The 26,629-nt window shown below is 46.4% G+C and overlaps 1 pseudogene; it reads left to right on the forward strand.

The window, feature by feature from the left end:
* The first annotated feature begins 472 nt into the window (after positions 1–472).
* LOC114082606 (interleukin-17 receptor A-like) lies at positions 473–24,472 on the forward strand (annotated as a pseudogene).
* The last annotated feature ends 2,157 nt before the right edge of the window (positions 24,473–26,629 follow it).

The following is a 26,629-nucleotide window of genomic DNA, read 5'->3' on the forward strand; positions in this document are numbered from 1 at the left end:
AAAACTTGATACTGCAGAGTGAGAAAATAGAGTGGGGAGGGGAAGGATGAAAAGGAACTGGTGTTAAGAAAACGGACTTCCCTCCTGAGTCCCGAGTTGGGAAGTCTGGACCGGAGCGACAGCAGAGGAGTAGCGGGAGGATTAAAATCCACTTTGAACACTTGACAGAGATTACTTTTGGGAGCCAGCCAAGGCTGGAGAGCCAACGACCGCTCCCTTGCTTGCTCTGCTGACTTGGCACTGCAGGCGGGGCAGCGGGGCTCTCGCTGCAAGTGGGTGCGGTGGACTCGGATGGGATGCACCTGGGAGACGCGGGAAGGCGGAGCCAAGGGAGAGACTGCTCCGCAACAACCCCTGGACCTTGCTGGAAGCCGGAAGCTGGCGGAGTACCAAGGACTTAGGCCGCTCTGTGGCAGGGAGAGGAGCCGTTCCCCACTTGTGGCCTCAGATCCCCGGCCACTGTGCCAGGGCCATGGGCGATCCGCTTCGCCGGCCGCGCGTCGTTCCGGGGTCCTGGCTGGAGCTGCTGCTGCTCCTACTCCAGCTCCTGAGCGCTCCAGCTCCGCGTCGCGCCTACCTGAGGCTCTTGGATTACCCGGTCCCCATCTGCTGGCAGCAGGTGAGGTCCGAATGCGTCCCAGAGTCCCCGCCACAGTGAGGTGGCTACAGGGGCAAAGGCCAGGCGAGGCCGGCAGCCTGGGACTAGGGCCAACAGGGTTGGGAATCTGAAAGTCTGCGCTGGAGTCTCAGAGGGGGTTGGAAACCTGGCACAAAGATCGCTGCGCTCCGAAGTTCACTGGGAGAGATGGGTGTTGCAGTGTGGCCCCAGAAGAGGGATTTGAAGGGGAAAAGTCTCCCGTCACACCCGTGACATCGCTAGGCAATGGGAGTTTCTTAGCTCCACTATAATCTTAGGCACCATTGTCATATCCGTGGTGCTCAGTGACCAAAGTGTCATTATAAAGTTCATGACCACGATTACTTTAAAAGAATGTGGTCAAGATTAAATGACGTCAGTGAATATTAGCTGCTATCAAAAATCATCCAGAATTAAATTGTATGTGAACTGTACTTCCATACAACAAATTATCTTTAAAAAATTGATTTTAATTATTCAAAAAGAAATTCATTAACTTTGTTAGCTATGGTGGATGTTGTGATTATCTTAATATTTATTCATACATACTTAAGTATTTACATACATACATACATACATAAGTATTTACAGATAGATTACATGATATCTGGGATTCACTTTAAAATACTTGAATATAAAGAGCTGTTAGAGATAAAACAAAAATTGTTGAAGTTAGGTGATGGACAGTGTCTTTTATACATTTGCTCTGTTTTTGTGAAAGCTTATTTTTTTTCCAAAATATGAAGTTTTTAAATAGCCATTTAATATTTTTGTCAAAAAGATTAGAGTTTCGGGGCTGGGGCTGGGGCTCAGAGCAGTCGCCTTGCACTTGTGAGGCACTGGGTTCGATCCTCAGCACCACATAAAATAAATAAAATAAAGGTATTGTGTTCATCTAAAACTAGAAAAATGTTTTTTAAAAAAACATTAGAGTTCCAAATTGATAATTTTTATTATAATGAGTAGCTGTAAGAGAAAATTTCTTAGCAAATACTTTTGAGAAACAATACTTGCTTCAGTATAAGGATATTTTAACAATGAGTGGCAAACTTGAACTATGGAGAGAACATTCAGACTGTTTGGAAATAATCACTGTTACATGATTTTGTATATAGAAATGTTATGGCTCCCTATAAAATTCTCATATCTGAATGATTTTTTTTTTAAACATGATCATCTGCATTGTCATGAACATACTCCTGTGGTTTCTGAAAGGTACTTAACATAAAGCCATTCACAGCAGGTAGCTGATAAATAATGTTCTTGTCTTCTGTTTTTGTTTTTGTTTTGTTGTGGGGTTTTTTCCTTTTCTTTTTTTTGGTACCAGGGATTGAACCCAGGGGCGATACTCCTGCCTCAGCATGCCAAGCACCTGGGATTACAGGCCTGTGCCACACACCCACCTTGTCTTGCTATTTTTGAAGAATGGGACTTGATTTTTTTCCATAGTTGCCTTTCATCCTTTCTCCTCCTCCTCCTCCTTTTCCTTCTTTTTCTATTCCTGGGGTCAAACCCAAGGCCTAATGCATTTCAAGCACATATTTTACCATTAAACTATATCCCCAGCCCCCCAAATGGGAAGTTTAATGTAAAGAGATTAGGGATGACTGTTGGGGAGGAATTTCTTGGACACAAGGAGATCTGCCTTATTATACAAAGACAATCCTTAGTGCATTTTTTTACATTATTCTGTATAGAAATTAAATAATGAGGGAATTGTTTGTTTAGTGAATACACTATTTCCACCCCCCCCCAATTGCTTTCATTTGTTTGTGTAATTTTTCAACTATTTTTATTTGTTTGGGGCAATATCATAGATAAACCTCTATGGCACAGTTCTCATCCCAGATGTCTGTCATGTTCAAATCCACCAGGTCCTGGTGAAGCCAGATTTAAAGATAGGTAGTTAGTGTAGATAGGTAAATTGGGTCTAATATCGAGTCCAATAAAGAAAATGGAGTTTGATCTGAGCCCAGGAAACCAGAAGGACACCTGGGAAATTCAGTCCTAAAGAACTGTTAATAAAGCAGCTCCCAGCAAAACAGGGAGATGTTAATCAAACCACCCTAGGCCCTTCCTGCCCAGATCACTCCTCCCTGCCCCCTAGGTCCACCTGTTTCCCACCTTTTGGCCTTCCCACCTTCATCCCCCATCACACGGAGGACAGAGGGAAATAAAGGACAGGAATGTGGGAGAAAACCTTAGATATAAAAGAGGAAAGACCTCCTCTGGAAAGGATTCCACCTTTCAGGTCCCCTTCTTCCTAGGGGGTTGGGGGTGTCCTTTCTGCTGTCCTTTAATAAAGCCCCCCACTTTCCACTCTTCACTTGCCCTAGTGTGCTTCCCTGGCGTTATACTTCAGCATTGGGGGAAGCAAGGACTCCGCCGTTACACTGGACCCTGTGTCTTTCTCCTGCACATGCCCCTGCAATTTCCTAAGTATATGAGCAATATAGATATATAATATGGGATATAGATGAGATACGTATTTTTAAGTCTTTGCATGTCTGAAAATATCTTTAGTGTACCCTTCATCTTTTTGGGGGGGGCTAATGTGGCTAGAAATTTTAAAAATCTAAGTTAAGAATTCTGTTCCTTCAGAATTGCTTTGTTGCCTTCAGCAAACAATAGAGATGCTAAGATATCCTATTCTGTTTCCTGGCTCTTCATATCACACCTAGCCCTTTTTCTTTTTCCTCTGGAAACTTTAGGATCCTCTTTTTATTTCTGCTGTTTCGATGGCTTCATGATATTGATCCTTGGTCTGGTTCTTTATTTTCTTTATTTGTTGTGCAGGCCATTGAATAGAGCTTTTTCACTGGGCAGTGCGTGTCTTTCAGTTCCAGACTGTCCTTTTAAAAAAAAAAAAAAATTTCTTTAATTTTATTATTTTTACCTGTAACTGAGAAACTGATGTGACTCCATTTTTGGAAATAAATAAATAACAGCAGCTTCTATCTCAAGGCCTGTCCTAAGGAAGGAGGCGTGACCCTTGTCCTTGGAAAAACCCACAGAGCCTTTCTAGGCACATACCCACCCTGCTGAGTTGTTTGTCTGCAAATAACAGGAGAGATCTGCAGTGCCAGGTGTCCCTGACTCAGTTAGGTTAGGTGAGGACCCATAGCAACCACCAATCAGCATGAGACAGGGAAAATACCTGGGATGCCTGTAGTTTATGGTGGTTGATACCATGTCGGGAAACCATGTCGTTTAGCACGTACACCCCTCATGGTTTAAACCAATCAGTTCAAAGGAATCCCCCTCTTGTACTAACCAATCACTCCTACCCAACTTGTATCAGCCAGTGAATGTGCTAATCAATGTTAAGAGTTGTTGTTTTGTAAGGGTAAAAGAAATTGAAGTTAAAGTGTAAAAGTTAAAGTATAAAAGACCAGGCATTGTAAAGTTTCTAAGCTCCAAGGCCTGAGTTAAAATGTAAAGGACCAGGTATTGTTAAGTTCCTAGGCTACATGTAAAACCTGAAATTCCTGTAGCTGTTAAGACAATACTCGAACTGCCCAGTAAATATTCCCCCTGACCATCTGGTTGTTTAATAACCCAGGACCCTGTGCGATCTTGCACGTAGGCATCGCAGGGCCTGAACCAATCAGTTTGAATGTGCACCCCGCTTTAGAACTGACCTATCACCCCAGCCCGACCTATTCCCGCCAATGAATGAACTAATCATGTCTCAGAATTATTGTTTGATTTTCCCGCGGTGTATGATGATTTGTTAAAGGAGACTGTGATGTATGTAAAATCCCCGCCCTCCCCAAAAAAGTGTACTTAAGCAGTGCTCTGCCCCTGCTCGGGGCTCTGGGCTGCTTTCTCTTCTTGAGTGGGCACGGAGCCCCAGCATGCTGGATCAATAAATTCCCTTCTGCCAATTGCATGAGTGGTCTCTTGGTGGTCTCTCCCTCTGACGCTTCGCCGGTCCCCTACAGTTTGACTTTCCCGTGGTGTGAAATGATTTGCTGTGTGATGTTGTGACACATAGAGTATCCCCCCAAAACCTATAAAATCTCACTGAACAAAGGACCCAGACTCACTCCCTGTGACCGCTGCGTCGGAAACGGTTGTGAGTCCAGGCTCGAGCTTGCAATAAAGACTCTTGTGTGATTGCATCGGATTTGACTCCTGGAGGTCTATTAGGGTCCCACGAATCTGGTATTACATAACCTCTTTTGGGAAATCCAGTTAATCATATTTTGTATTTCCTAAATTGATTCTCTGATCTTCATATGTTTATCTTCTATTTCTATCTGCATTTGCTCTGCTGAAGCCAGAATTAGACAGGCAGTCAGTATAGAGTCAGGCCCATTTTGAGTGAGTTTTGGAGACTGGCCTGCAGGACTGAAATGTTAATTCCTTCAGAGCTCTTCCTCCACCCTTATCAAGAACCTGCCCCTGCTCCAACCTGTTGCTAAGATAACCTGTCCCAGGAATTGCCCCTCCCTACAGGGAGCTATAAAGTTGTTAATGTGTTCTGGGCTGCACCATCCTGCCCTTCCCCCTTCAGCCCACCTGTTTCCCACCTTTTGGCCATCCCACTTTCCTGGCCATCCTAGTCACATTGTAGGAAGGAGAAAGATGAGAGGAAGAGGGAAAGAAAACAAAGGAAGCCTAGGGCATATAAAAAGGGCGGAACACCTCACTTCTTGGAATACCAGGATATCAGCCATGTCCCCCTACTCCCTCCCAAGAGAAGTCTATGTTACCCCTTTTTAAATAAACCCTCTTTTATATGCTTGCCTCAGCGTGCTTCAAACTTCAACATTTGAGGGAGCAGAACTTGTCACCCGTAACCAGCGGTATCACTACCTTCAAAGAAATCTCTCTAATTTTATAGCCCAACACTCCTTGTGATTTTTTTTTCAGTGCTGGAGGTGGAAGCCAGAGCCTCACACATGCTAGACAAGTGCTCTACACTGAGCCGCAGCCCCTGAATTTTTTTTTGTTTTCCAGGATCATTTTCATTCTCTGATTATTCATCTTGTCTTTGTCTTATGAACTCAGTGTCTTCTCCTTTCATTTGTTTGTTTTCATTTTATTCTGTTCCAAGCATTATCTTCTTTCCTCCAGGAGCATTTTTTTAAATAAAATTTTTAAAAATTTTTTTAGTTGTAGTTGGACACAATATCTTCATTTTATTTATTTATTTGCTTTCTTATTTATTTACTTACGTGGTGCTGAGGATCGAACCCAGCGCCTTGCACATGCTAGGCAAGAGCTCTACCACTGAGCCACAGCCACAACCCCTCCAGGAGCATTTTTTAAATTCTGTTTTGATCTATTTTTCATTCAGGAAACCCATCTCAATTATTGGGTCCTCCTTGAGAATATTTTAAGAAGAAATACTAAAAAGCTTGTGGAGTGCTCCTGTGCACTTGGGGTTAAGGACAGGGGACATCATTGTGTGGGAGGTCAGGCTGATGATGGGCCTGGCCTGTTGGATGGCTGTCATGTGTTGGAATCTGGAGGTGTTTCCTCTGGGCCTGACTGCCAGCAGTCTGAGCTCAGGATGTAACTGTTTACGTGACGTGACATGACGTGACGAGTCCTCGCTTCCCTGAATGCTGAAGTATAACACCAGAGAAGCAGGCCTGGGAAAGTGTGGAGTGGAAAGTGAAAGGCTTTATTAAAGGATAGCAGAAAAGACAACCACCCCCCAACCCCCCACCCCGCCCGCCCCCCAAGAAGGGGAAGGATAGGCAGAATCCTGAAAGAGAAGGTCTTCTCCCTTTTATACCTAACGTCTTCTTTTGTCTTCCCACATTCCTGACCTTTATTTCCCTCTCTCCTCTGTGTGATGGGGGATGTAGGTGGGAAGGCTAAAAGGTGGGAAACTGGTGGACCTTTGGGGAGGGAAGGAATGATCTGAGCAGGAAGGGCCTAGGGTGGTTTGATTAGCATCTCTCTGTTTTGCTGGGAGCTGCTCTATTAACAGGCCTTGGGGACATTAATATTTCAGTTTCCCAGGTGTTGTTCTGGTTTTCCCAGGGCTCACATCCTGACTTCATTTTCTTTATTGGACTCCATATTAGATCCGAGTTACCTATCTACCCTACCTACCTATCTTTAAATCTGGCTTCAAGGACAGGTTCCTACATTCCCCAGGGGGACCTGCACTCCATTCTGCAGCCTTCAGACATGAGTTCCTCTGTTGCCCAAGCTATTTACCCCCTTCTCCTTCTGTTTTGACTTTTAAAAGTGTTCACATCTTTTGCCCACTGAGGTTGCCTCTTTGTCCTTCAGAATTTGGAAAAATTTTCCCTTTCCTATAATTTTTATATGGTGGGAGGAAAAGGAAAAGAAAATATTCAACCTAGTCCATGTACCGTGACCTTTAATGGAACACGTGGCGGTCACTCCTCAGGAGAATGGTTTCATTTACTGAGCCCTGGGTTGGATCCCAAGCCCCCCACATTTCTAGTAAGTTTATAGGGACTTAGAGGATTTCCCATAACTGATCTGCTTCAGGACTCATGATTTGGCTTTTACCGCTCCCAAAGGTTGGAAGCTTCCAGAGATTTGGGAACTTTTTCACTAGGGTGCCCCAAGGCAAACCTCTCAGTGTCTTTTAAAGTTGTAAAGTTCCCAGCTTCTAACAGTTACTCATAAAATCTCCACTTTCATTTTGCCATCTATCATGCCCCTTCCCCTTGGTTGGCCAGGATGAAATAAAGGTGGGAAAAAGACCCCCCAGAGAGATCCCCAAATGTGGAAAGGGAGAGCTGTGTAAGTTTTATCCCCAAAAATGAGCTTGGGAAGGTGTCTGGAGTCCAGCAGTGCATGGGTTAAGTTCTTTCTGCTGTAATTACCACCTTCTTTCTTTCCACAGGGGCTAAGCTGCAGAGTCAAGAACAGTAAGTCCTCTTTTTTTGTCCTCTTGTTACTTTGTTAATACTGTGATTGGCTTGTGCTATTTCTGGCGGCAGATCTGCAGCCCCTCTACAAGTTCAGGCTGTGGTGGTCTCAGGCCACGCCCCAGGTGTGGGCACCTGTGCTTCCTATGGAGAACATTCACATGCAGAAGTTGGGCAGTGAGAAACCCTGCTGTCATCTGGATTTTGAAAGTATTTTCTGATGTGCTGCCCTAGGGTACCTTTAAGACAATTTGGTCTGCCATGACTTTCACTGTAAATAAAGTAAGATGGCTGTGGTCTATGGTGTTAGTTGATTTGGTTTGGTTTTGGTTTTTGGTACTGGGAATTGGACCCAGGGGCATTTACCATTGAGCTACATCCCAGTACAGTTTTTTTTTTTTTTTGAGATAGGGTCTTACTAAGTTGTTATGCTTGGCCTGGAACTAGTGATCCTCCTGTTTCAGACTCCTGAGTTGCTGGGATTAGAGGAGTGCACCATGATGCCTGGTTTTGTTTTGTTTTTTTGGTGCTGGGCATGGAACCCAAGGCCTCACATAAGCTGGTCAAGCCCTCTACCACTGAGCCACATCCCCAGCTGCTTGGCTTGGTTTCATTCAAGGAAGAGGCACATACTTCTTGTGTCTGTGCTGATTAGGGACCCCGAAATGTAAAAATCAGCTCTAACCACTGCCCATGATCCTGTGCCCCATTTCCAACTCCTGCTTCTACTCAAAACCTATCTTCCCAAATTGCCCTTTAGACTCAGAGCTTTGTGTTTACCCCAGATCAGAAAGAGTAGGACCCCAGGGGGTTTCGAAAGCTGGAAGGTCACAGGCCCTGAACCATTCAGGAACTAGCTCTCTGGGCCTCCTGGGGATAGGAAGGGTGCCATCTCTGATTGTTGCTTCTCCCTGGCTACCAGGTACCTGCCTGGATGACAGCTGGATCCACCCTCAGAACCTAACTCCAAACTATCCAAAACATGTCCAGATCCAACTGCGCCTTGCCAGAACCCAGCAGGGAGACCTGGTCCCTGTGGTGCACATCGAATGGACACTGTAGACAGATGGTGAGTGGGCATGTCAGCCAGGCCCTGGGGTCCCACCACGTCCAAGTGAATCCACAGCTAGACATCACCTCCCATTCAGACTCAGAATTAGGCTCTGGTCCTGTGCTCAGACATGAAGGCTGCAATTCAGTGCTGGAAGGACCCATCAATCGTTCTGCCAATACCTTTTCACTGTCTTAGAGGCGAGCCCACAGCAAAATCACACTATCCTTCATGGAAGACTTTACTTTGCCTAAAATTTTATTACCCTGAAAGAAAATAAAGGCAAGTAGTTAATTTCATGAACAATTCCAGATGTTTACAATTGGAATATTTATATCTGGAAAAATGATAGCACATTTGCCCGTGTTTTTTCCCTTAACTTAGAGGCCAACACAGATTTGGGAAGCTATTAACAAGCCAGCCCAGAGTGAACAGGCACCAGATTGGTTCCCTCTGAGTCCCCAGCCCACAGGCTCGCTGCTCCTTCTCTGCAAGAATTGTGGAGATGGCTGCTGTGAGACACAAGTTTGCACAGCCTCTGCTGCTGGTCTGGTGTAAAGTGCCACTTGTCCTCACCTAGCTGGGTGGCAGCTGTCTGAAAGGCGGTAGGCTGAGGCAGAGAGTGAGCTGCAAGGAACAGGAAGTGGGGGGTTAGGCGAGATGGGCAGGTTTTCCTTTAGGAGTGAGCAAGCCTAGCAGATAGGGAAGTGGCACACCCAGTGGTTTATGCAGCTGCATCTGTTTGTCTCCTCTCCTCCCTCCGACTTCAGCTGGCCTCTTCTCCCCCAAGGGTGCAAAGTTGTCTGTCCTGCAGCTAAACACCAATGAACATTTGTGTGTCGAGTTTGAGTTTCTGTCCAAACTTAAACGTTACAAGCAGGTAAGAAGACAGCTCCTGAGTGGATTGCGTTCTTCTGAGGTACCAGTACAGATTTGTCCCCAGATTTGGATGAGATGGTGCTAACAGGATGGGGGTGGGGGTCTGAGGAATTCAAGATGGCTGCCTCCAGGGGGGATGTGGTATCTGCTGTGAGCCATACAAGGAGACAGATCCTGATGTGCCCATCCCTGCTTTTTTTCTCCAACTTTACCCAGTTATTCATTGTTTTTATTTGTTTGATTCTATTTTATTTTGATTTTGGGGTCAGAACCCAGGGCCTTATGCATCCTAAGCACACTCCCTACCACTGAGCTGCCCCAGCCCCTTAGCTATTCATTCCTAAAGGAAGTTGAATTAGAAGACCACTTCTACAGTCCTACTGTTCCTGGAAGCTTGGTCCTTGACCCTAATGCCAATTCATGTCAATTTAATAATGAAGACATGGTTTTGAGAAAAGGAAAGAGAAGGTTTATTGCTTTGCAATAAACAAAGGAGAAACACAGGAGACTCATTCTGGGTTCTGCCCGAGGGGAAAACAGAGGGCTTTGGAAGAAACTTTTCAAAGACTGCATTTCAGATGTGCCTGGCAGGATCTCCCAGGTGTTCCCTGAGGTGTGTTGAAATTCACTTGTTAATTTGGGACATAGTCACTTCCTAGATCTTCCAGTGACATCTCCTTCCTGTGGAGGACTGATAACTCAAGGTAACCTTTCCTTTGCAGGTAGGTTAGGGAAGGGGAGAGGGGAAAAGAGGAAAAGAAAAACATGTCCCTTTTAAAATAAGCAGCAAGGGCTATATTTAAAAGGTGAAGTGGGCTTTTGTTACACCATCTCCTGGGTCTGTAACTTGAACTGATCCTGGGCCTGCCTCCAAGAGGAAAAACTACCTGGACCAAAGACCTGCTGTGGGTGGGGTGCAAGCAGATGAGTCTTGACAGTTGGGTCTGGTTTTGCTTTTCACAGCTGGAGGATAAAATGTTGGTCTTGTGTAGTTAGTTGAAAGCAGCGACTCCCAAAGCTGTTTCCTGGACCATCAGCAACCCTTGGGAACTTGTTAGAAATGCGTGTTCTCTGGCCCCATCCCAGACCTCCTGGAAAAAAATCTCTGAGGGTGGGGCCCAGCAGTTGGTGTTTAAGGACCCTCTGTATGACCTGATATAGGTGCTAGTTTGAAAAACTACTGGTTTAAATTTGCAGATGATTGCTTTAAAACAAATTAGATCTGCCAAAGACATAAGCACCGAAGGCAGAGCCCCCCTCAATGTTAAGTGAGGACCCCAAACTTGGCTGCTATGTGGAGGGCGAGGACCTGGTGCCTTGATCTACTTAGAAGCAAAGGACCCCCCAGCCCCCTCCACCAGGTCATTAGAATGGGGTTTACTCTGGAGGCTGAGGTGGAGCATCACCTAGGCCGGGAGTGTGAGGGCAGCCTGGGCAATGCAGCAAGGCCCTATCTCTCAAAATTTTTTTTAAAAAAGGAGTTGGATTCTATATCTGTACTATCTGGAAGGTAGCTCAGTACAAACGTATCTCACTGCAGACCCAGGGTGAGAGGGATGTCTACCTCTCCCTCTGCTCTTATGTGCTTCAGAACATTCTCCACAGAGACCCCCCACTATGCCTTGTAAGAGGAAGAGTCAGTGAACAGTATATAGCTGCCTCTTGTGTTCCAGGTCCAATAGCCTCAAGCCCTCCAGCTCAGGTCACTTACGCCCATTGTTCGGGAATTCCAGAGAGCTGATGGGAGGGGGAGGGCTGCTTCCACTGTCCACCAGATGTTCTGCAGGGGCTTCTGTTCTGTTCTGTTTGGGTGCCAGGGGTGGAACCCAGGGCCTTGTGCTTGCTGAGCTCTGAGCTCCTGCTCTACCACTGAGCCACACCCCAGCCTCTGCCCTCCTCCTCTGCATTTGACAAGGCTCTCTACTGATGAGGCCAGCCGAGGTTTCTTAAAGCAGGCAGGAAAGACCAGAGAAAAGCAGAGGAAGACACTGTGCCTCCAGTTTCAGATTCTGCTGTGGTAGTTGTTTTATTCCTACTTCTGACTGGTTTGGGGGGAAGGTAGGGATGGGATCCTGTGGGCCCAGATGGACGACAGGTGTGTGTGACCCACCCAACCTCCCCTCCTCCCTTCTCTTCAGTGGCGTTTTGCCTTCAGCCACTTTGTGGTAGAACCCGGCCAGGAGTACGAGGTGACTGTTCACCACCTGCCCAAGCCCATCCCTGACGGGGACCCAAACCACCTGTCCAAGAAGCTCCTTGTGCCAGGTAAGAGCCTCCTCCTAAGCCATTTCCTCCATCATTCAACTCTGGGATGAGAAGCTGGCAGCAGGGGCAGACAGCAGCCTCCCTGCTGCGTTCAACCACGGCTTATCGCCAGCATGTGGTACCCACAGAAAGAATAGGCGCCCGGGTCTGGGAGCTCCTCAGCGTGAGGCTCAGCCTCCACCCCTTGAAGGCAGCCCCTTCTTAATTAGCCAACACTGGATATGGGCCCAGGATCCCAGGAGTGTGATGGGAATAAGAGCCCTTCCCTCTATCCAGAGAACTAGCTCGAGCCCAGAAAATGTCAGGAAGATAAGTCACGCTGGGAAGAGCGGTGGCTCCTGCTCTCAGCCTAGTTCCAGTCACATTCTTCATTCCAGCCCCCCGCAACACACACCCTGTCTGCATTTGTCCCACCCATCTCCATTATCCCACTTTCTTCTCTCCCCTCACTGACCCATGCTGCCTGGGATCACTGCCAAGTCTATCTTCTAAAGCATACTGGACACCTTCTATCTATGTCACCTTCTATACCTCTGTCCTCCCCTGAATCTCAGCCATTTCCTACATTTCTTGTTCAAAGCCAGGTACATCTAGAACCTCAGCCCACTGAGGACAAGGTCTGAGTCTTCCACACTTCTGTACTGTCCAGAACCTCATAAATTGCCTGGTCAGGAAATGCTTGGGTTTTTTTTAATGCTAAGGATCTAAGCCAGGGCCCTGGGTGTGCTAGGCAAGCACAGCCTACCACACTCCTCCCCCAGCCCAGAAAATGCTTGAAGGTGGTGATGACCCTCTTTTTACAAACACACACACATACCCCAGTGAATCAATGATAGTCACTATTCTCTGACATTGTTCTCATACATGCTCTTGGTTTGCTCTTAGTGGGCTTTTCTTCTTCAGTGTCATCTCCAGAGGGCAGGGACTTTGTCTTACCCACCACAGTGTGTGTGTTCAGTGCCCAGTGCCCAGGATAGTGCAGGGCTTGTAGTAGACTCAATAGGTCTTTGTTGAATGAACAAATCTCCCCACCCCGCCTCCTGTTCCTAAAGTAGACTGACTCATCCTGTCCCTCTAAGGTAGTTCAAACTTGCCACGTGTCTTTTTAAGCCAAAGTAAAAGCATTATAATCAAGGAGATTGGAGAAGACGGATGCTTTAGTCAGTTTTTTTGCTGCTATAGGACCTGACAAGAATAATTTAGAGGAAGAAAATTTTATTTTCGGACTCACAGTTTCAGTGTACTGTCCATAGGTTCTCAGGGCCTGAGATAAAGGAGGACATCATGGCAGAAGAGTGTGGCAAAATAAAGCAGCTAAACACACAGTGCCCAGGAAGCAGAGCTCTTCTCATGACAAAATATAAACTGCAAAGGCACATCCTCAGCGCCCCACGTTCCCAGTGCTCCACCTCCTCCAGCCACAACCTGCTTTTGGTTCCCACCCAGTTAATCCCTTTTGGGGGGGGTTGATTCACTGATTGGGTTAAGGCTCTCATAGCCCAACAGTTTACCTCTAAATCTTCTTGCATTGTCTCACACATGACTTTTAGGGGACACCTCATATCTAAACCATAACAAGGGACCAAGAATATCACTGTTGGGCAGTGATCCTCAGTGTGGTCTGTGGACCAGCAGCATCAACAGATTGTCTGGGAACTTGTTATAAATGCAGATTCTCAGCACCCACACAGATCTGCTGAATGAGGAACTAGTGATGATGATGTCCACAAAAGCTTGAGAATCTTCTGTGGGGACCAAAGTACTTCTCAGCCTATAAAAAGGCAGAGGCATCTGTGGGCCAGGAAGCTCCTGGTGGGGAGAGAAAGAACTAGAAGGAGCAAGACTGTGGCTACCCAAAGTGCGCTCAGGAGGCATATACTAGAATCAGGAAGGTTCTCTGAGAGAGAAGGGCTGAGATGGACAGGTCACTGCCAATACACTGGATCTTTGGCCAGTGGCAGCAGTCCAGTCCTGGAGCTTGCTATAAAGGGACCGTCTTTGAACAGTCTTCCCAAGGAACATGATTTTGGCTGCTGTTGCCCAGAGTCTGGAAGAGCAGACTTCCTGAGGCAGAGGCTTAATTGTTTCTCTTTCTGGGTTGGCAGATTGTGAGGACTTCAGGATGAAGATAACCACGCCATGTGTGAGCTCAGGTAACTGGCTGGCCTGGGAGAACTGTACCCAGTGCAGACACATGCACGTGCACACACATGGGCGTGCACACCCCTTCTCACTCCCAGCCCACATCTGCGCCCCTGACAGGCAGCCTGTGGGACCCCAACATCACCGTGGAAACCCTGGAGGCCCACCAGCTGCGGGTGAGCTTCACGCTGTGGAACGAATCCTCCCATTACCAGATCCTGCTCAACAGTTTTCCACACATGGAGGACCACAGCTGCTTCGAGCACATACAGCAGATACCTGAGGTAATGGTCACCCCTCTGACATAGCTCCAGAGCCCAACACTGCCAAGTCAGGAGTGGCCTGGGCGCCCAGCGAGCTGTAGAGTTGGTCTTTCTTTCCATCTTTTAGCTGATGAAATAGAGTCAATTCTGCCCTGCCCACCACCCCCTGTCCTTTTTGTTCTTCCTTCCCCCATTCTTCCCTTATTCTCTATTTTGCTGTTTTTATTCTATTTGATTCCAAAAAGGATTTATATGTGTGTGTGTGTGTGTGTGTACACACACACACACACACACAAACGCACTGGGGATTAAACCCAGAGCCATTTCACCACTGAGCCACATCCCCAGCCCTTTTTAATTTTGAGACAGGGTCTTGCTAAGTTGCTTAGGTCCTTGCTAAGTTGTTGAGGCTGGCCCCGAACTTGAAGACCTCCTGCTTCCTGTGTTGCTGGGACTACCTCAGTGGCTGGGTGTGAGCCACTGAGCCTGACTCCAAAAAGGATTGAAGATTAAAAAAGAAGAAGAAATGTGGGGATTAAGACAAAGGGGTCCTACAGATAAGAAATAAGATGAAGCCAGGTTAGTGCAGAAAAGATGTGCTGTGTGGTCTGTGCCCCTCTGGGTGTGAACACAGATGTGTCCTACAGTCCCCAGCAACCACGCAGAGGGGGAAATACCAGTTACTACTGTGTTTATCAGTTGACAGCAAACCACTCGCCCTGCAGAATGGTCGATTTTTCTGGAATAGAAATCTGAAAAGCGTTTCCCCCTCTGGCCTTCCTGAGAAGTGCATTTGGTCCATGAGGGTGATGTCCCCACAGCTTCCTTGGGGATGTGATGCAGCAAGTTCATATCCAACTGGCCTTTTCCGTCCTCCTCTCTGCAGCCCAAACAAGAGGAATTCCACCAGTGAGCCAACCTCACTCTCCCGCTACACAGCTCTAACTGGTGCTGTCGCCACCGAGTACAGGTGGGTGGGCGTGATGCACACAGGTGTGGGAGAGTGTGCACAGGTGGGCCTTCCTGCCAGGGGGCGAGGTAAGCAAGGGCAGCTGTGGGCCTGCGCTGTATCCGGCCCCAGCACCGCTCTGTCTGTAATGCCCTGGCAGGGAAGGCACCAGCCTGCCTTTCAGCTGCCCTGTTCTCCCAACCCCACCTGGGCAGGGGACCTTTGACCCATTGCACAGATAGAAGATCTGGTTCAGCAGCCCCTGGAAAGATCTTTGGGTTTCTTGATAGAGTGTTTTAACGTTGCCTAGGCTGGACTCAAAGTCCTGGGCTCAGATGATCCTCCTGCCTCAGACTCCTGAGTAGCTGGGGCTACACACAAGCGCCAACACGCCCAGCTCAACAGCCACATGGAGATCTGGCCTAGCCACCCAGGGTCCATTACTTGCAAATGGCCCCTGCTGTTGAGAAAGCATGGGGATGGGTGTATGTTGCCACCTCTCAGAGGCCCTCTTCCAGTTCTTCCTCTTCTCTCCCAGGTCCAGCCCTTCTTCAACAGCTGCCTTAATGACTGCCTTAGACACACCATGACCATCCCCTGCCCAGACGTTCCAGAGACTTCAGGTAGGAGGGACACCTCTGCCCTGGGTTGTGTCTGTCTGGGGTGAGGTTGGGTGAAGGTCATCCCCTGGAGCTGAGTCCTGACCTGGTCCTAGGTGTGGCGGAGAGGTGGGGAGGGTGACTTAATTTGAGGACACTCTCCTGAGCTTCACTCCCCACAGCCCTTCATAAGCTGTGTGGCCTTGGGCAGAGTTTGTGGCTTCCTTGTCCTTAACTTCCTTGACTGGATGATGGGGTTGTTACTAGCACACAGTTACAGTTAGGCACCAATAAAATGGAAGTGCTTTACTTCTTACAAATTGCAAGTCACAGTATGGTGAAGTTGAGACTCCCCACCCCAGGCTCACAGATGAGGAAACTGAGGCAGAGATGTTAAATAGCTTGTTCCAGATCACATGCTAAGGTGGTGGAGAGCCCCAGCTTCCTACCTGAGCCAGTTGCCTACTTCTCCTTCAGAAGCCATGGGTCTCCAACTCCCACAAAGCCATCGCCACATGCCAACTGCACAACAGCAGACATGGCACAGGCTGGAAGAGACCTGGCCTCCTGGGTGGGAGGTGAGGCACCTCTTCTTAGACCAACAACTGAGGGTGCTTCGTGTAGGTGGCTGCATTAAGTTTGACCCATATCCAAAGTACTGGGTATAGGGTTAGGGTTAGGCCCTCCGTGGACATGAGTGATGGGTTTTATAATTACTGCTAATAATTAAGAACACTCTTTTCTCTTTTTTCTTTTGTTCTAATTGCAGTCACAATTGCAGGTAAGCTCAGACCCTTTCCCACATTCCCCAGGGGTCAGAGGAGTTCCTGACTGAGCCTTGTACCCAGCCAGGCAGACAAGGCTGAACCTGAGGCTCAATGTGTCCTGGTGCAGGCCAGAGAGGACAGAGCCAGGGACTGGGGAATGGCGCTGGGACCCCTGCCTGTCACTCACGCTGTTCTGCTCACCACAGATTATAAATCCCTGTGGGTGTTTGGCTGCATCTCTGTTGTGCTGGTGGGCTTCGTCATCCTGCTGGTGGGCTTCGTCTTCTTCCTGAAGACCAAATGCACAACTTGGAGGCAACATGGTAAGTGTCAGAGACTCTGGGGCTGGCGGGGGGGCTTCCCCTTTGATCCTCACTTCTCCCCTCTGTCCTTCCTTCTCCTTACAGCATCAGCCTTACCCCTAGACCTTCTCTGTAAGTCTGTGCTCACAGGGTGCCCTTCAATCCAGCTCTGTAATCTCAGTCTCAGTAACTATAGTTGCCTCTCTTAAACCACAGTGGTCAGGAACCTAGAATGAGGCGTCTGGCTGAACCTGGACGCAAAGACCAGCTTCACCACTATCTGGGAAGATCACTTAATTCTCTGTGCCTCAGGTTCCTCTTTTATAAAATGACAATGATAATGATACCCACATCATCAGGCTATTAAAAGGATTAAGTGGAATAATGCACACAAATTCTTAGCCCAGAACCTGGCACATGATATTTGCTTAAGAGCTATTAGCCAGTTATATCATTATTAAAAATAGTATTAATGAAAAATCAATGGGTTTGAAGAAACTAGAGAAAATTCCCCAGCATCAGGATTGATCCACCAGGCAGATGGAACAGCTGAACAACCCCATCCTGTGGCCCTCAGACTTGTGTGTACATGGTCAGGGAGAATAACACGGCACAGCAGCATGTGATAGAGAAGTCTCAGTCTCTGGACCCTGAACCCACAACTGTAGACCCTGCTGTACTCACCAGCTTTGCAGTTATAGGCAAGTTACTTAACAAATTTTTGGTTCCATTTTCTTTTCTATAGAATGAGATAGTAATGCCTCTCCCAGGGCTTTGTTGGGATTAAATGAGATACCAAGAAAGGTACCTGCTGGTGGGCATCAGTACATAGCAGTTCCTTCTCCCTCTGCACTCCTCTGTTGGTCAAATGCTAGTCAAGGAGAACATGTGTCATAGGTTAGGAGACTCAGTTTTTCCCTGCCCCACTGTGACTCTAGGCTGTTTCTTCTGTCATTTGGGAAGTTGTTTCACACTTGTGAGGCAAGCTCCCTACCACTGAGCTACACCCCAGCCCCTTGGTTTGGTTTTAATTTAAGGAGGAGACACATACTTCTGAACTATACCACCAGCTGCTATGGCATTTGTGACTTTCCTGAATTGCCGTCTATCCCAGGAAAATCCTCAGTAGTTATCAGAGTGTCTTCTGGTAGTTCTGAGGTGAATCCCTAAGAGTGAGGATTAAAATTAAAGTCTAAATTTCTAGCTTGGGAACTGAAGTGTAGCTCAATGGTAGAGTGCTTTCCTAGCTATGCAAGGCTAGGAAAAATAAATAAATAAATAACCAAACTCTGATAGATGCATGGGTTACATCAGATGTATGCTGTGGTTTCTGAGTCCCTTCAAGAGACCCACATTTTGGACCTATCTTCCACCACTCCACATAGAGGGCTTTTCGGGCCACCCAAAAAGAAAGTTCTGGTATACCATGTTTTCAATCAGACAAGGAAAGGATGTTGAATCTATTGCATTATGTGAAAGAAAAAAAAAAGTCCTTCCCTGAGCAGACACCTCTATTCCATAGCCAAGTCTTTGTGCCCCTTTTTTCCAATTAAAATGTTTAAAGGATCAACTTAAGGACAGATGGGATTGTGTGAGAGAGAGACACCAAGCTGATTTTTTTCAGGCATCCCAAATAAGCAACATTTGGCTTATCCCCAATGGCTTATCCTCAATGGCCTAAGAAATGGTTGCATTTATTAGGCTAGGGAGTCAATCTCTGCACTGGGTCCAGGTCCTTCACAGACTGGCCAGCAGGGGCTCCACCTGGAGCCTGGGTGTGAGGATCAAGCATGTGGCCTTGCTTCTCTTGTTTTCCCTATATGTCGCTGCCGATGAACTGACCCTCCCAATCCCTGATCCCTGGGAAAGTCTGGCGCATCTGAGGAGCTCACCATCCACTCTACGTGACCGTGCTCCTAAAGGTCACCGTTTCTACTAGCTCCCCTAGCCCACTTGACCCTCCTGGCTCACCCAACTCACTACCTGGCCCACCACTTCAAATCTTCAGCTTAATTTTGCTGGACATACTATTTTTGGTTCACATCCATTTTCTTCCAGAGCTTGGTATGTATTACTTCAGGACCTCCTAGCTTTTAGGATCAGTGTCCCTGACCTTGGATGAAAAATCAGCCAAGATCCAGATTGGTTTACCTCTAAATGGTACATTGGTTTACCTCTAAATTGGTTTACCTCTAAATTTATATCTAAATGCCACCTGCACCTCAGGGCATTATTTTCCAGGATATGCAAAAAAAAAAATGAAAAAAATTGTTTTGCTCTACTCATGGTCTTTTTATACCTTTTCTCCATGGTCAACCTTGTTTTCTACATTACATATTTTGTCTTCATTTTCTGAAACTCTGTCTTCCAAGTGATGTAGCCTGTTTTTGATGCTTTCCAACAAATTTTTAATTTGGTTTATTGGTTCCTTCATTTAAAGGATTTCTGATTGATTCTTCTTCAGAATCTCTATCTCCGTATTGAAATGATCTTTCACTTCTTGTATTTTCTCTCTATTTTCACTTCTTACATCATCTTTTACCTCAGAGATCAGTTTAACCATGAACTTTCTAAGTTTCATCTCCAACATTTCCTCCACTGTGGTGTCAATGGAGTGTGTTGTTGAGGTTCAACATATTGGCTTAGGAACTCACTTCCTTAACAAAACTCCTAAATCACAAGAAATAAAATTTAAAAATCATCCCTGGCATCAAACAAAAAAGCTTCTTCGCAGCAAAGGAAACAAGAGTGTAATAAGAGAGCCTATGGAATGGGAGAAAATCTGCCACCTGTACCTCAGGGCATTATTTTCTAGGATATGCAAAAAAAAAAAAAAAATCAAGAAATTTAACACCAAAAAACAAAAAAACTCCATCAAGAAATGGACAAAGGAACTAAACAGACACTTCACAATGACCTGTGAAATATGAATGATCAACAAATATATGAAAAAGTGTTCATCTCTAGCAATTAGAGAAATGCAAATTAAAATGGAAGTGATTTCATCCCACTCCAGTCAGAATGGCCATTATCAAGAATACAAGCAACAATAAATGTTGACAAGGATGTGGAAGAAAAAGGATACACTCATACATTGTTGATGGGACTGCAAATTAGTACAACCACCCTGGAAAGTGGTATAGAGATTCCTCAAAAACTAGAAATGGAATCACCATATAACCCAGCTATCCCAATCCTCGGTATATATTTCAATGGATTTAAAATAAGCACACTACAGTGTTGCAGCCATATCAATATTAATAGCAGCACAATTCACAATAGCTAAGCTATAGAACCAACCTAGGTGCACTTCAACAGAAGAATGGATAAAGACATTTTGGCCTATATACACAAATGAAATATTATTCAGCCATAAAGAATGGCTTTATGACATTTGCCAGTTAACAGATGGATCTGGAGACTATCATGCTAAGTGAAATAAGCCAATTCCTAAAAACCACAGGTCAAATGTTTTCACTACCCCAATAATGCATAAAACAAGCCTGAGCCAAAACCAAGAGATTCGTAGGCGCCAGACCCTATGACCTACAATAGGAAGCATCTTAACTCATAGGTGTGTTACCAGAGAGATGCATGCCAGCCAGCCCACGATGTTTCATGGGACAAGAACCTCAGCTTTAAACCAATGCAGCTGTTACCTTATTGTATTGAAATAGCACAGAGTATCTCAGGATATGTACTGTGCAACATCACCAAATATGAGGTGGTTACCTATACTTAGTGAGATAATCAGAAGAAAGAAATGTTTTTCTTAATAGAGTTATGAACAACACTACAGATAGCTGTCAGAACAGATAGCTGTCAATGAAGACCAATTTAAAAGGCCCCAAAACATCTCCCAAACAGGGTTGCTGCTGTTGCCTGAAATTCATCATTAATGGTTTGCTCCATAAGGCACTGATTCTCTTGGGAAATGGTTATCCACAAGATAGTATTGCAATATCCCATGAGTCAAGGATGAATATTTAGACAAAGGCATTAATCTTCAACAAATAGCTGCAATATAGAAATATTTTAAGAAGAGGTAGGAGAATACAAGAAGGTTCTGATCCTACTCCACTGTTTAAGGGGAATCCACTTTGATTCTATTCCTGGGTAGCCATTACATGGAGCTCACAGGTTCGATGAAGGAAATAAAAGAACTCCTGCTGAATCCTGGGAATTCCTCATAAGCACCATGCTCTTTCTTGCATACAATTTTTGCACAAGTTTTTCTCTCTCCATGCAAGTTTCTTTAACTAATGTCAGTTTTCCCTCATTTTTCCTGACTGACAATGTTTTAAGATCGGTAAAATTACCTATTATTTTATTCCCATAACAAACACAAGAATATTATTTATGCTCCAGTTTTCAAATTGGAATTAGAAATATGCCAAAAATAAATCCCACATAAGTCACCATTTTGCCTAGGCCCCCTCCTACCTTACTAAAGGAAGTTTATTTCCCTAATGGGTCTGCACCAATGAGTTGCAAATATATTTGGTTAGAGAAAACTACGGACAATCAATATAATCATATGTTACAATTGCATGCATAAAAACTAAATCCACACTTATGAAAAAATTAACATTTTACTAAAAAAATCAATAATAAAATCCAAACAAACATCAAAAAAAAAATGTTTTCACTAATATGTGGAAGCTAAACCACAATAAAGGGGTGGGGGAAGAAGAGAAGTTCAGTAGATTAGACAAAGGGGAAATGAAGGAAAAGGAGTGGGGATAGGAATAGGAAAAACAGAATGTATCTAACATAATTTTCCTATATATACATATGAAAATATCTAAGTGAATCCCACCATTATGCCCATCCACAAGAATGAGGTCCTAATTAGAATAAGATATATTCCATGCTTATATAATTTTATCAAAATGGAGTCTACTGTCATGTATAACTGAAAAGAACCAATAAAAAAAAAGCTGAGAAAACAAATTAATAAAGTTCTCTGTTTCTGATCAGCCCCTGTGGTGCTGAAATGTCCCTCAACCTCCTGGAAAAACAGGTCATCTCAGAAGTAGGGGTCATGACCTTGGTGGGCAACCAGAAGCAGGAAGTGGTAAACAACTCCAAGTCATCATCCTGCCTGACATTGGTGATGTATGCTTATAATCCCAGCTACTCAGGAGGCTGAGGGAGGATGAACCCACCACCCAGCTGCGGTGTGACCGTTGGAAGCCCACTGGGGACCTTTTCACAGCGTCCATGAACACGATCCTGCCAGACTTCAAGAAGCCAGCCTGCTTTGGCACCTACATCATCTGCTACTTCACTGGCATCAGCAGTGAGAGCGATGTCCCTGACCTCTTCAACATCACCTCCAGGTACCCTCTTATGGACAAGCTAGAGGAGGTTTACTTCCGGATCCAGGACCTGGAGATGTTTGAACCTGGCCGGATGCACCGCCTCCAGGAGCTCACGGGGAAAATTACCTGCAGAGCCCCAGTGGCTGGCAGCTCAAGGAGGCCGTGGATAAGTTCCGGGAGTGGCAGACCCAGTGCCCTGACTGGTTTGAACGTGAGAACCTTTGCTCCACTGATGACCAGAACCTCCCATCCCTGGACGAAGAAGTGTTTGAGGAGCCACTGCTGCCGCCAGGGAGCGGGATTGTCAGGCAGAAGCCCCTGGTGCGGGAACCTGCCTCGGAGGGCTGCCTGATGGTAGATTTATGCATGGGTGAGGAAGGAAGGGGAATGTCGAGGGTGGTACCCCAATTGCAGCCCCAGGGGAGGCCATCCAAACTGTGGTGCTCCCCAGAGAGCAGGTCCCTGCTGCTTGTGCAGTGGAGCTGGTTCCTCTTGCTGACAGCAGCGAGGCCAGCCGGCTGACCTTGGTGGAGGAGGGCGAGGCCTGCCCCCTGCTGGAGGATCGTGGCCTCCAGAGAAAGAACATCCTCTTCCTCCCCGTGGACCCTGAGGACTCGCCTCTCTGCAGCACTCCAGTGGCTTCCCCTGGCCACCTCCCCGATGGTGTGAGGGAGCAGCTGGAGGGCTTGATGCTCTCACTTCTGCAGCAGAGTCTGAATAGCCAGGCCCAGGGTGCATGGGAAGATGCTGCCCTGGTCCTCAAGGACCCCTCCATACCCTGTGAGGAGGAGCAGCGGCAGTCCGTGCAGTCGGACCAAGGCTACATCTCCAGGAGCTCCCCACAGCCCCCTGATGGGCTTGGGGAAATGGAGGAGGAGGAGGAGGAGGAGGAGGAGGAAGAAAAGGACCTAGGGAAGTCAGCTGAGCAGCTGTCTCCTGAGCTTCTGCAGGACCTGAGGAGCCTCCAGCAGCAGATTTTCTTCCAAGATCTCCAAAAGAACTCTGGCTGGGACAGTGTGGAGTCAGAGAGGTCTGCTACAGAATAGCAGGCCGCTTCCTAGGGCCTCCCATGTCCCGAGCCTTGAGAGGGTATGCGTGTGCATGTGGGTGTTTATGTATGTGTGTGTGTGTGAAGCATCTGCCTTTAAAATGTAGGTGTCTTATCAAGCATGGTGGCATGTCCCTGTGGTCCTAACTACTTGGGAGGCTGAGATGGGAGGATCAGTTGAGCCTAGAAATTCAGGATCAACCTGTGTAACAGCAAGATCCTGTCTCAAAAATAAATTAAGGAGAATAAAATGTAGACATCCTGATTCTGATCCCAGTACCCCTCCTTAACTTTTCTTTATGTGACCATCTTGTGTCCCCACAAGAAGTCACAACCCATTCCCAGGAACTCGTGGATGAGTCATTCATTGATTCATTCAGCATTTATTTGGCATCCACTATGTGCCAGGCATTTGGGATACAAAAGTATATTGCACATGCCGCGGCCTTGGCCACCAAGGAGCTTAACATCTAGTGAGAACCAAAAATTAGCAAGCGTGGAATGGGGATGAAGGAACAAGGTATAAAGACTGAAGAGAGGCCTGGCAGGGCCCTGGCCCAGGGAGAAGCTGGTTTGGGGGAATGTCACAGTCCCAGGGAAGGGAGCAGCCTGGGGGGTGAGTGCTGGTGGTGGGGGGCAGGAGACATGTGGATGGGGAGGAAGCCAGAGCTCGGGGTGGAGAGAACCTTGTAGGCCAGGCTGGGAGCTGGGACAGCAGCCCAGAGGCCTGCTGGGGACGCCTTTCATGAAAGGTGAGCTGGTGCCCTGCAGGGGAGGGGACTGTGTGCCAGACATGCCTGGAAGTCACCTCAGATCAGTTTTTAAAGCAGACAGGATAGAGCGTGTGATGTGAAACCTAACAGCATTCAGCAGGGAGAAGAGTCTGGAATCCTGAGCTCACTGACTGGCCACCTGTCAGTGGGAGGGCTGTGGCCCAGCATTCCTCAGGGCTGCCTGCCTGGACCCTGGGCTGAAGCCCTGAGCTCAGGAAGCACTGGGCAGGGGGGGCAGAGTGAGGTGCGGTGTGGGGCGGGGAGGGAAGGCAGTGGAGATCTAGGCAGGCCCTTTGGGGACAGGGAACATGTGCTGCTGTGTACCTGAAGGTCTGAGGTTCAAGACAGCATTTGAGGAGAGATTCAGGCCCCAGTTTGAAGGCAGTTTTCCTCAAGCGCCTTCTTGGGGTAGACGGGAGCTGAAGAACACACAGGGGTGCCTCCGATCCTGGCCTCGAGTGCTGTCCACTCTGGGCATCAGACCTTCATGTCTTCCCAGCTTCAGCGTGGAGAGGACTCTGATAGGACAAGAAGCCAACATCACAAGGTGTGTGTGGGCCTGTGTGTGCATGAAAGAGATTCAATAAAATGTTAACTCTGCCAAGAATTCCCACTAGTTATTTTGAGTCACATGTTATTATAGGCCTAGAAATTCCTAGTTGAACTGTTCTTTCTTGCAAATAGAGTTTGCCTAGCAGCAGCACAATGAATTCCAAAGTATGCCCCATACTCAGTTCAACGGCCTCAAAGGACCAGATGAAGGAGATGAGCCCCTTCCAGCCACCAGCCTTTCAGGCTCCACCTCTCCTCTCTAGCAATCCTGGTAGTGAGCATTATTGCGCCCAGAGGCCAATTAACTTTCCTGTGACATTTCCCCATTTTCCGATAAATACAAACTAGATGTCTAGAGTGCAGGACACCATAGCAACTTTGCTCTTAAAAAGGCTTTGTTCAGTCACTTAAACATCATCTGGCAGTCTGAAACCAGGGCTCTGCCTGACAGCAAATTGGCCCAAAGCTATTTCATTGCTGGTTCCCTGAAGCAAACTTTCCATCTTGATCATAAACCTTGAAGTTCTAGCTGTTCTCAGAGGCCATGTCAATTAATGTCCTCAGTTGTCATTGTCCCATGCATACCCTTTATCTCCATGGTGACTGATTTTTTTTTCTCTGACACTTTTTAAATACAAATTCTTTTAATAAAATGTATCAATGACAACTTCATGTTCAAATATAATGTTAAAAATTATGCAAGAGCATTTTATTATAATTACCAAGAAAAATTTGAGACTGCCAGTCTCTCTGCAGAAATGCTACGCACAGCTGCAAAATGATTGAAGGCTGGTATAATTATGAATCTTAGGTAAGTAGAAAAGCCATCTTGAGCCACAATTTCTTTATTTTCAAACAGCTTCCCTGTGTGTACAACATTATCTTCAATCCACTGCTCAAAATCAACTGGCTCGTTATATGTGCTCTTTTCAATCTTCAAGGTCCACACTAAGTAACTTTGGATTATAAACTTTTCAATCTTTATGTATTTGTAAAACAGAAAACTGGGAAACATCCTGTGATGGTCCAATATGTTTCTGGATTCCGAAATAATAATATTTTCCATCATTTGATGTAGCAAAAATCCCTTCAGCCCCTTCAGAGCTCCAACAGAGATCAATTTTCTCATCTTCAAGTGTTTAGCCTCCCCTCTTCTGGCCAACTGCCCTGCCAACCTACTCACCTGGGCCTCAGGGTAGCTCCAGGCACATGGGCCATCCTGCTCTTTTCCCAATATCTTTATGGAGCTATAATTCACATATCACACAAGTTACAATTGACCCTTCACAACTCAGTGACTTTTAGTATATTAAGAGTTTGGCCACCATCAGCACAATCAATTTTAGAAGATTTTTATTACCCAAAATAAAACCCAGCATCCCTGGGTTTTGGAGTGATGCTGGAACCCAAGGTCTCCATTCATGCCAGGCCAATGCTCTGCCACTCAATGTCATCCTCAGCCCTAGGTCTTAAAAAGGCTTTGTTCAGTCACTTAAACATCATCTGGCAGTCTGAGCTGAGATCCCTGAAAGCAAATATAACAAATTTTACTTGGTTTCTGCTTAATTTTTACAATTAAATAGGGCACAAGAGTGAAGATGATGTAGTTAGGATGCAGTGGGTGGTTTTGATTCTGTAGTGTGTAGACGTTGAAGTTGGGGTCTTCCCATCCTAAGTAAATCAGGAGACTTTGAGGCCCTGTCCTGCCCTAGTACTTCCTGAGATGGCCTGCCAGCTGAGGGCCACCAGACACATGAGCTCTAAGCTAGGTAGGAGATCTAGAGTCCAAGAGAACTGCAGGCCAGGCTCTGAGTCTAGGTGTGCTGGGAGGTGGCAGTTACCACAGTCTGTTGCTCTTCAGCTAAGTGACCAATTAGGCCATCTTCCTCAGGCCTAGGTCACTCATCTCTAAGTTGGGCATGGTAGGAGTTCCCACCTCACCAGGTCTTGTGAGGAGTCTATGAAATCCACGAGAGGCTCTGAGGTGTCCCACACCCAGGAAGCACCCAATCCATGTTAGCCACTGCCTCTGCAGGAAGCCAAATGGCTCCTGGGTTCTCTGAACCCTGACCTGATCCTGAGGCAGAGCAGCTTGTGACTTGGGGTGCTGATTGGCTGCTTCTCCTGCTGTTATTTATTGCTTCTTCCCTCTAGTGTTTGCTTTTCCAAATTATAAAAGTAATCTATGCTCCAATTCTTGGTATATGTTAGG

The sequence above is a fragment of the Marmota flaviventris genome, chromosome 3 (genome assembly GCF_047511675.1).
Source record: "Marmota flaviventris isolate mMarFla1 chromosome 3, mMarFla1.hap1, whole genome shotgun sequence".
In the NCBI taxonomy this organism is placed as follows: Eukaryota; Metazoa; Chordata; class Mammalia; order Rodentia; family Sciuridae; genus Marmota; species Marmota flaviventris.